This window comes from Simochromis diagramma, unplaced genomic scaffold, assembly GCF_900408965.1.
Source record: "Simochromis diagramma unplaced genomic scaffold, fSimDia1.1 OVJJ01000176.1, whole genome shotgun sequence".
In the NCBI taxonomy this organism is placed as follows: Eukaryota; Metazoa; Chordata; class Actinopteri; order Cichliformes; family Cichlidae; genus Simochromis; species Simochromis diagramma.
Window position 1 is genome coordinate 7,664,055 of NW_024386892.1, and position 8,073 is coordinate 7,672,127.

An 8,073-nucleotide genomic window follows, 5' to 3' on the forward strand; every position below is an offset into this window, starting at 1 on the left:
TTGTCTTGGCTGTTTGTCAGCTGCTTGGATTTGACCAGTTCTATCACATATGTTCACACTGCTACACACACACACACACACACACATGGAAAACCTGACACAGATGTCAGTCATGGCCTCCTGCTGTAGAGTTACATGGTGTGTCCTTTTCACAATGCAGCCCTCACGCCTACATGCTGGCACGTCTCTAAATGTCAGCAGCACACACAGAATCACACCAGACTCTGTTTGTCTGAAACATGCGTCCACACTGTGCATGTATACGCCATAAATCCCACAGGCAGCTACACTCTGACCCTGCATGTGTTTTTTACATGTGTGTGGACCCCACCTCTTTCTGTCCAATGAAAACAGAATGAGTTTTTCCAGTCCTTTCTGAGTGTGGGCGTGTTGTTGCTCTGCTCTGGTTTATTGTTTCTAGGATTTAGAAAACTCCAGCTTGCCTATTTTTGGAGCCTCCTCTGCTGTTGTCCAAAAAACCAAACCTCAGAAGTAAAAAAGCTTTTGTCCTGCAGTTTGCTCTGATTTATTTCACAGCTTCAACCGTGAGAGTCACATGTCTTTATTTCTGGTTCCTGAGTCTTTACATTGAGCTGTTTTGTAATTTGGTGGTAAAATAGGGACAGTGCTGTGAGTTTTCATGCTAAAGTCCTTTGCTTAGAGCTGTTTGTCTTTTCTTGCAGTTCATGATTGTAGTTGCTGGACGAGTATTTTCCCCAGAAGCACAATGAAACATTGTTTTTTTGCTCGTGTGTCCAGGCTGATGCTGTAATCGTTTGTTGTGTTCCCATGGCTCTGCTGACCCGCAGGGATTTATTATCATACAAGTGCATCAATCCCTTGTGTATCTTGGAGACAACTGTATTAAATCAATGATCTGAGCAGACATGTTTGTTCAGTACAGCAGTCGTTCTTAATGTGTACTCATTGGTTCTCTCAAACTTCTCCATCAGCAGTCTGAAGCACTAAAATGTTCTCAAATCAAATCTCATTACTTCATAGTCAATATGTAAAATGTGACAGAATTCATTAGAAAGCTTCTTACAATCTGTCACTCAGGCTGCGTTTTTCTTTGGGAACTGTTTTTGCAGTTTTTTAAATATTCAGTCAATGATGCAAGGAGGAGCATGCAAGTGAACGGCTGTAAGCAAGTAGTGTCCCTAGCACGAGTCTGTTCATTACTCAGCACAGTTTCTGCCGCCTGCTGACCAAAATCAAAATTGTGCCATTTCCAAACAGATATGGCGCTCTATGTCAGTGTTTCCCAACCACTGGGCCACGGCACATAGGTGTGCCGTGACAAATGATCAGGTGTCCCGTGGAAGATTATCTGGTTCCACCTGATTAGTGCTTTAAGCCAGCGGTCCCCAACCCCCGGGCCTCGGACCGGTACCGGTCCGTGAGTTGTTTAGTACCGGGCCGCGAGAGTCAAGGCTCAGGGGTGAAATGTCTGGTTTTCAGGGTTTTTATCGGTTTTCAGCGTTATTTTGTTATCGTTTTTATCGTTAACTCGGTTTTCCTGGGTCTTTTCACGTGTGTTATGAATAAATCTTCTTTTTTTCGGTACCGGTACTAGTTTTATTTTGTTGTATTTATCCGCGACACCTTAAAGGCCGGTCCGTGAAAATATTGTCGGGCATAAACCGGTCCGTGGCGCAAAAAAGGTTGGGAGACCGCTGGTTTAAGCGACCAGCGTGAGTAACGGGCTGAACAATTACATTCTCTTCCACTAGAGGGCAGTACAACTACCTGCTCTAATTAAATGGTTGCCAACTGCCAGTAAAACAGAAGACGACACAGAAGAAATTACATAATAGTCATAGACAGCAGCACGTAAGAGCAATAGATAAATATTTGAAAAGATAAAGTAGTCAGTCTGACCCAGTCCTGGAGAAAGCTCCAACCCAGATGAAGGCCCAGCATGAGTAGTGGTCAGAAGAAGGGAAAAAGGTAACTGGGGACAAACTGAGCCAATCCCGCTTTGCCTGCTGCGCAGGGACCAACTCTCAGTTTGCTTTTTGGGACATTTTTGTTTGGTGATGTGTGAATTTTCTATGTGCTGTGGCTCTAAAAGGTTGGGAAACACTGCCCTATGTAGAGGGTTGTAAACTCTACCGTGTGGTATTGGATTTTCACTCTCATGTACGCCTCAAACCTGACTGATCGTTGGCAGCAGGCGGCTGTGTGCAGTCTGTAAACACTTCAGCAAACTGTCACAGACATTTTTAAGTTAATTGATTTTGGCAAATAAGCTGATCAGGCTTTGCACTTACATACAAGTTTCTGAGAGTTAACAGCTGTGTGACGGCGGCTCACAGGACAACAGCTTCAAGCAGCTTCATAGTGGTCGTAGTGAGAAAGTTTCAGCTGTGAAGACTTCGAGCTGCAGGTTTGACAGGACGAGCTGCAGCAAGAAAGCCAGACGCCAGAATAAAACAAAGAGGCTTGTTAAGACAGCCACACTGGACTACTGAAGACTGGAAGAAGGTTTTATGGACTGATGAATCAAAACTTGAAATCTTTCGTTCATCGTGCAGGATCTTTGTACACCGTCAAGAAGGTGAAAGGACGGTTCCACAGTGTGTGGCATCAACTTCAAACATGGAGGAGGAAGGGTGATGGTCTGGGGCTGTTTGCTGATCCAGGGTCAGTGACTGAACCTAAACAGCTACCACAGCACCATGAAGCACCATGCAGCACCCTCTGGTATGCACCCAGTTGGTCGGGGGTTCATCCTACAGCAAGATAATGACCCAAACCATCAGTCCAAGCTGTGCCAGAACCACCTCAGGAACAAGAACAAGATGGTGAGCTTGCAAACACGGAGTGTCCAGCACAGCCTCCAGACTGAAACCCCATCGAGCTGGTTTGAACTGGACAGAAGAGTGAAAGCAGCCTTGTAGGCTCGCAGCCTACGAGGTCCATGTTTATGGGAACTTCTGCTACAGATGTGGGAGAAGATCTGATGTCTGTTGTAGACAGAAGCCTCGGCTGTGTTCAGCTGTTATATCTGCCAAAGGTGCTACTGATGAGTCAAAGGTTAGAATACGTTTTGGTCTAAAATGAAATCTCAATTTATTCCGTAGTTTCTTTTTTAACTGCAGGTGTTTATTTGTGCTGTGCTTTCATTTCAGAGTGCAGTGACACAAACGGGATAATATTCAATAAAAACCGGAAAGTCTGTTATTACAATCTTAAAATGACGTCAGCATCTTTTATAGGAGATTTAACTTCAGGTGTAGTGAAGAGTTGAGTCACTGCTGCCGTGAGCCAATCACACTGTTGTGTTCCTGTTTCTCGTTACCTTATTCTAGATGCTCCGTTTCTTTGCTGCTTCACTACTCCCTCAGTTTTCATCCGATTTTCTCCATTCAAACTTTAAGCTGTTCTGCTCATTCTGCTAACGCCAGCTATATCTTTTGGTGCTGATAACTTTCATACTTTTTGAGATATTAAGCTTTTTATGCAATTTTTTTTGATGAATGGGACCCATTATCAGTGTGGGTACAGGACACGTGAAAGCCTCGCCCAAGCACAGGCTGCTCAGGGTTGTAAAGTGCTAGAAAAATTCCATAAAAGTATATAACAGTACTGAAAGGGACTAAAGAGAGAGCCTATTTCTCCTGTATCGGCTTCTATCTCTGGCTCCCTGTTGAATCTGGAAAGGATTTAAATCGGACTTGTCCATTGTCTTGAATGATCAGGGCCGTGTTATCTTAAAGACCTCATATTACCACAACAGAGCACCTCGCTCTCACGCTGTCGATGTATTTGTGGTTCCTAGAGTAGCAGAGCCTCCAGCTTTCAGACCTGTGTGGAAACAGCTGACGCTTTGGGACACGGACACGATCTCTGCTTTAAGATTAGGCTTCAAACTTTCCTTTTGCCACCAGATTTGTTTAAACACATAACAACAAACTGGCACGTATGTTCACACTGACAGATTAACTGAGGTGGAGGGGGCCTGTCAGGGTTCTCTTAGGACAGCTTGGCTCCTTATTGTTCCTGTGACACCTACACCATGGGTCTGTCACTCCCTCATCATGTATGGAAGCCTGTAAGGGATTGCTCTGTCATATTTATGCTCTTTGTTTTAAATGAAGACAAAGGCAGCCCAAACCACAGTTTAACACAGCCATGCTGTCTTTGTTGGTTAAACACAGCCTCACCAGTTTGATGTGATGGGCATCATGACAGTAGTTTTTAACTTCCTGTGGTAAGCTTGGGTTTCTTCTTCTATGGCTCATTTAAAAGGCACTTCTCATGGGTCTAAGCAGCCTCTTGTAAGTATCGCAAATGGCTGCGTCGTTTAGTTCTGACAAACTGTCAGTGTCACAAATCTAAGGTTGGAAATTGTAGGTTTGCAAACAATAGTCATGATTATTTTTTTCCTTTTTATCCATATTTTTGATTCTGATTTCTTTCTTACATCGATTTAGTTGTGAAACGGTCATTTTATTCATTTTAACTTGGTTATCTGAGTTACATGTATCTAGTTTGAGCGAGGTCATCTCTAACATCGTGGTATACAAGTCAGTCTCTGGAGTCGTTCTGTGATGTTGCTTTGATATAGTGAGTCACTGTGGTTTAGTTATTTAAAGCATTGTTCCAGCGGTTGATGACTTGGTCTTCACTGCTCCGCTGTCAGAGCAGTGAAGATACGTTTTTATCCTGAACTTTTACTTTAATTGAACATGGTTCTCATTTCTAAGCCAGGCGCAGTAATGCTTCCTCGCAGTCTGCACATGCAGAGATGAATATATCAGCATACATAAAATCCACTGACAGAACAACAACCCTCTCGACCGCCTGATGCCGGGAGATTTGACCTGGGCTGGGTTATCATAGGAAGTGTACGCCTTGGCAGTGAAACAATCAGTGCCTACGACACAAACCCCTCAGAGCAGAATCCTCCTCCTGTCTTTGATCCATGTACGCTGCATGAAGACCCAAACAACAGTTGGATGGGCCCCTTAATAATAACAGTGACAATAGTAGTGGAGACAATAGTGAGCATGGAGGCATACTAGCATACAGCTCACTGCATAGCTGCTAGCACGGTTATTGATCTCCAGTGTCTGGAGTGCCACAAGTAAAGTTACACTTCACAATTACACGGGTCGCTCTCAGGAGCTCAGTGAATGCCAGTGTGGTACCGAGCCAGGATGCAACCTGTGCAACAACTCTACTAAATACTCCACAGTTAACTGTAACTGGTATTATAACAAAGTGGACTGGACTGAGAATGACACCATTTCAACCACAAAGTGATTGGCTGCGTAAAATCATGGTCAGTGGGCGCTGAGGTGCATAGTGCTCAGAGATCTGACCTTCTGCAGACTCGTAACCTCCAAGCTTCAGAGAAGCTTGAGGGCGGTGTGCAGAGAGCTCCATGGACTGGGTCTCTGTGGCTGAGCAGCTGCATCCAAGATTTCCATACCAGCTCTCAGATGCAGTGATCTAAAGCACACCAGCACTATGCTCCGCTGAAAGCAACTCTTACAATCCAGTTCAGACAATGTGATGCTCCCAGCTTTGGGAGAAGTGTTTGGGAATGCCCCTTCCTGTCCCAGCATGACTGCACCAGTCCATGAAGACACTCACTGGTACTATCAAAGTCCTTCTAGACACGTCTTGAAATGCTTCTGGACTATTTTAATATATAATCAAAATATAAGATTGTAAATGTATAAAATGTCTATAAAAGTTGGACCAGATCACTTGGTGAGGACGTCCTTCCTCACCAGCAACTGTTTACACGTGTTCTCATGAATCGAATGCATTCACTGTCAGACCGAAGCCTCACAGCAGCCATCTGCTGATCATATGACTGTGGTGTCACACACTCATCTGCATGTGCTCTCTAACCACTCCCCACACACACACACACACACACACGCACGCACGGGCACACACACACACACACACACACACACACACACACACACACTACAAGTCCTGCAACTGACTATTTTACTGCTTCACTAGATTACAGGAAGTGGAGAAATGTGAATGCAGTGACACACACACACACACACACACAGACACACACACACAGACGCACACCCAAGCTGAGTGGCATTCCCATCAAACACAAAGCTATGGCTGTCTAGAGAGCGAGAGAGAGAGAGAGAGAGAGGGCGTGTTCACAGACACAAGTGAGGGAGTTGTTGAAGACGGCGAGAGCGACAGAGTCAGAGGGAGACGCACGAGCAGAGGTCGACATGCCAAAGTGGATGAACTTTAAACTCTTCAAAGACAGCAGCAGAGTGAGTACAAGGAGCTGGACGAGGTCATTGTCCTGGTCAGAGTGAACACTGTGATCATCCTGCTGCTGCGCTGTCACCCTGTGCCTGAGAGCAGCTCTGGCAGCTTCTGCTCAAGTGTTTGTTAACTTTGCACCGTCTGAGTCAGGATGCAGTTACAGTGCAGACTGGTTAGGGTCATTTTCTGTGTGCAGAGCTGGTTTTGGTGTTTTTTCCCCACCTGCATGTTTGTGATGCAGGTGGAAAAAGCTGCTGTGGGGAGCGTTAATGCTACAGACTGTATATAAATGATGGACAAAGCCACAGTGATGTCACTGAAGCTTTTATTAGCTGACTGCTTAAATACCTGAGAGGACTAGATCACTGACTCCGGCTAGCTGTGTGTGTGTGTCTGTCGATAAACTGGCCTACATCAATAACAGTTCTTCTTCTTCTGTTGCTAATATTGTTATCATCTCATTAGTAGTGTCCACATGGATCAGTTACAGTTCTGACAGTTTAACACGGGGCTCTATGGAGAGGGGCACTTCTGCAGCGACGACTTTTCCAGCTTGTGAAAAACGTCTTCTTGAGGATTTAAGGATTCACCTCGTCTGTTCTTCCTTCATTATTGTAGTGTGGACACGCTGCGTCCTGCAAGTCCTGCAGCTTGAATGTGTAGGCGATTGTATGAGCAGGTTCAGAGGGTCCTGCTCACTTTCACTTAGTGTTGTAAAGGTTCACTGCAGAAGCGAATATGTGTAAGGAGGGAGATTAATGGTTAAACAGGGTGTGTGAGTGTTTGTGCAGCAGGCTGACGGGGAGGAAATGGACCATTAGCTGCTACGTAGAGACAGGATAAATAAAAAAGTGAGCGTCCAGACTGATTGTGTGCAGACCAGTGGCTCAGAATAAACAGTGTAAACACACTCGTGGGCTCAGTCCCTTATTTAACTTCTTAACTACATCTGTGCTAAACTGCTGTTTAGAGAGGGAAGAAATGACTATTTTAACGTCCTGACTCAGTGCGCTGCCACACTCGGTCACGCTGATGTTGTGTCCTCACTGCACAGTGCTGGAACAGTAAATAACAGGCGAGGTTTGGTATGAACTTTGGTTTCATGGTTCAGCACAGCAACGAAAGCCAAAGAAATGCATCAAAACATTTTTCCTTTCTTTTTTGGAAATATGACGACCGCGTGTGGGAGCCGGGACGGGGACAAAAACGTTTCAGGCTGATTTTCCTGTTTGTTTACAGCTGCCAGTACAATGGTTGACTGGTCCTGCTGGTTTCAGTGATGCGGTTCTGCTTCCACAACACCACCTTGGACAGTTGGAGATTTCAAGGGTGATTTGAGTGGGTGTCTAATGTGTGTTTGTTTAAACTGTGTCTGGTCATAACAAAACGAGCCAATCAGACTGTTTCTTCTGCTTTAAGTAAGCGGCCATCCCAGCACAGAACGTCCTCCGCCCGACTTGTCACTTGTGGTTCAGCCCATACAATTTGTCTCTGGTCATTATTCAAACTGTGTCAAGGAGGCAAACAAGCAGACAATAATTGTCGGGGCATGCTAGCAAGTGTGGTAATTATGTTTGAATCTCATCCTGTCAGCTTGAGGTGTTTAATCAATCTAACCATCCAAGTGGACACAAAGCTGCTGCTCCACCTTCCTCCTTGGACAGTTTTGCTTGTGAAATGTTCCTCCTCCCTTTGTTGTGTTTTCTGTTTGCTGTGGGTCAGGCTTCTCTCTTGCGACACCCCGATGCAAACGTGGTTCCTTATATAAAGAAAAGCAGCGTACCAGGATGCAGACTGCATCTGTAATCT

General features: G+C 45.0%; 1 protein-coding gene across 3 annotated transcripts in view; it reads left to right on the plus strand.

The window, feature by feature from the left end:
- Window positions 1-8,073, plus strand: part of kalrna (kalirin RhoGEF kinase a) — a 152,010-nt gene that overhangs the window by 95,920 nt on the left and 48,017 nt on the right. The gene's annotated exons all lie outside the window — the stretch shown is intronic.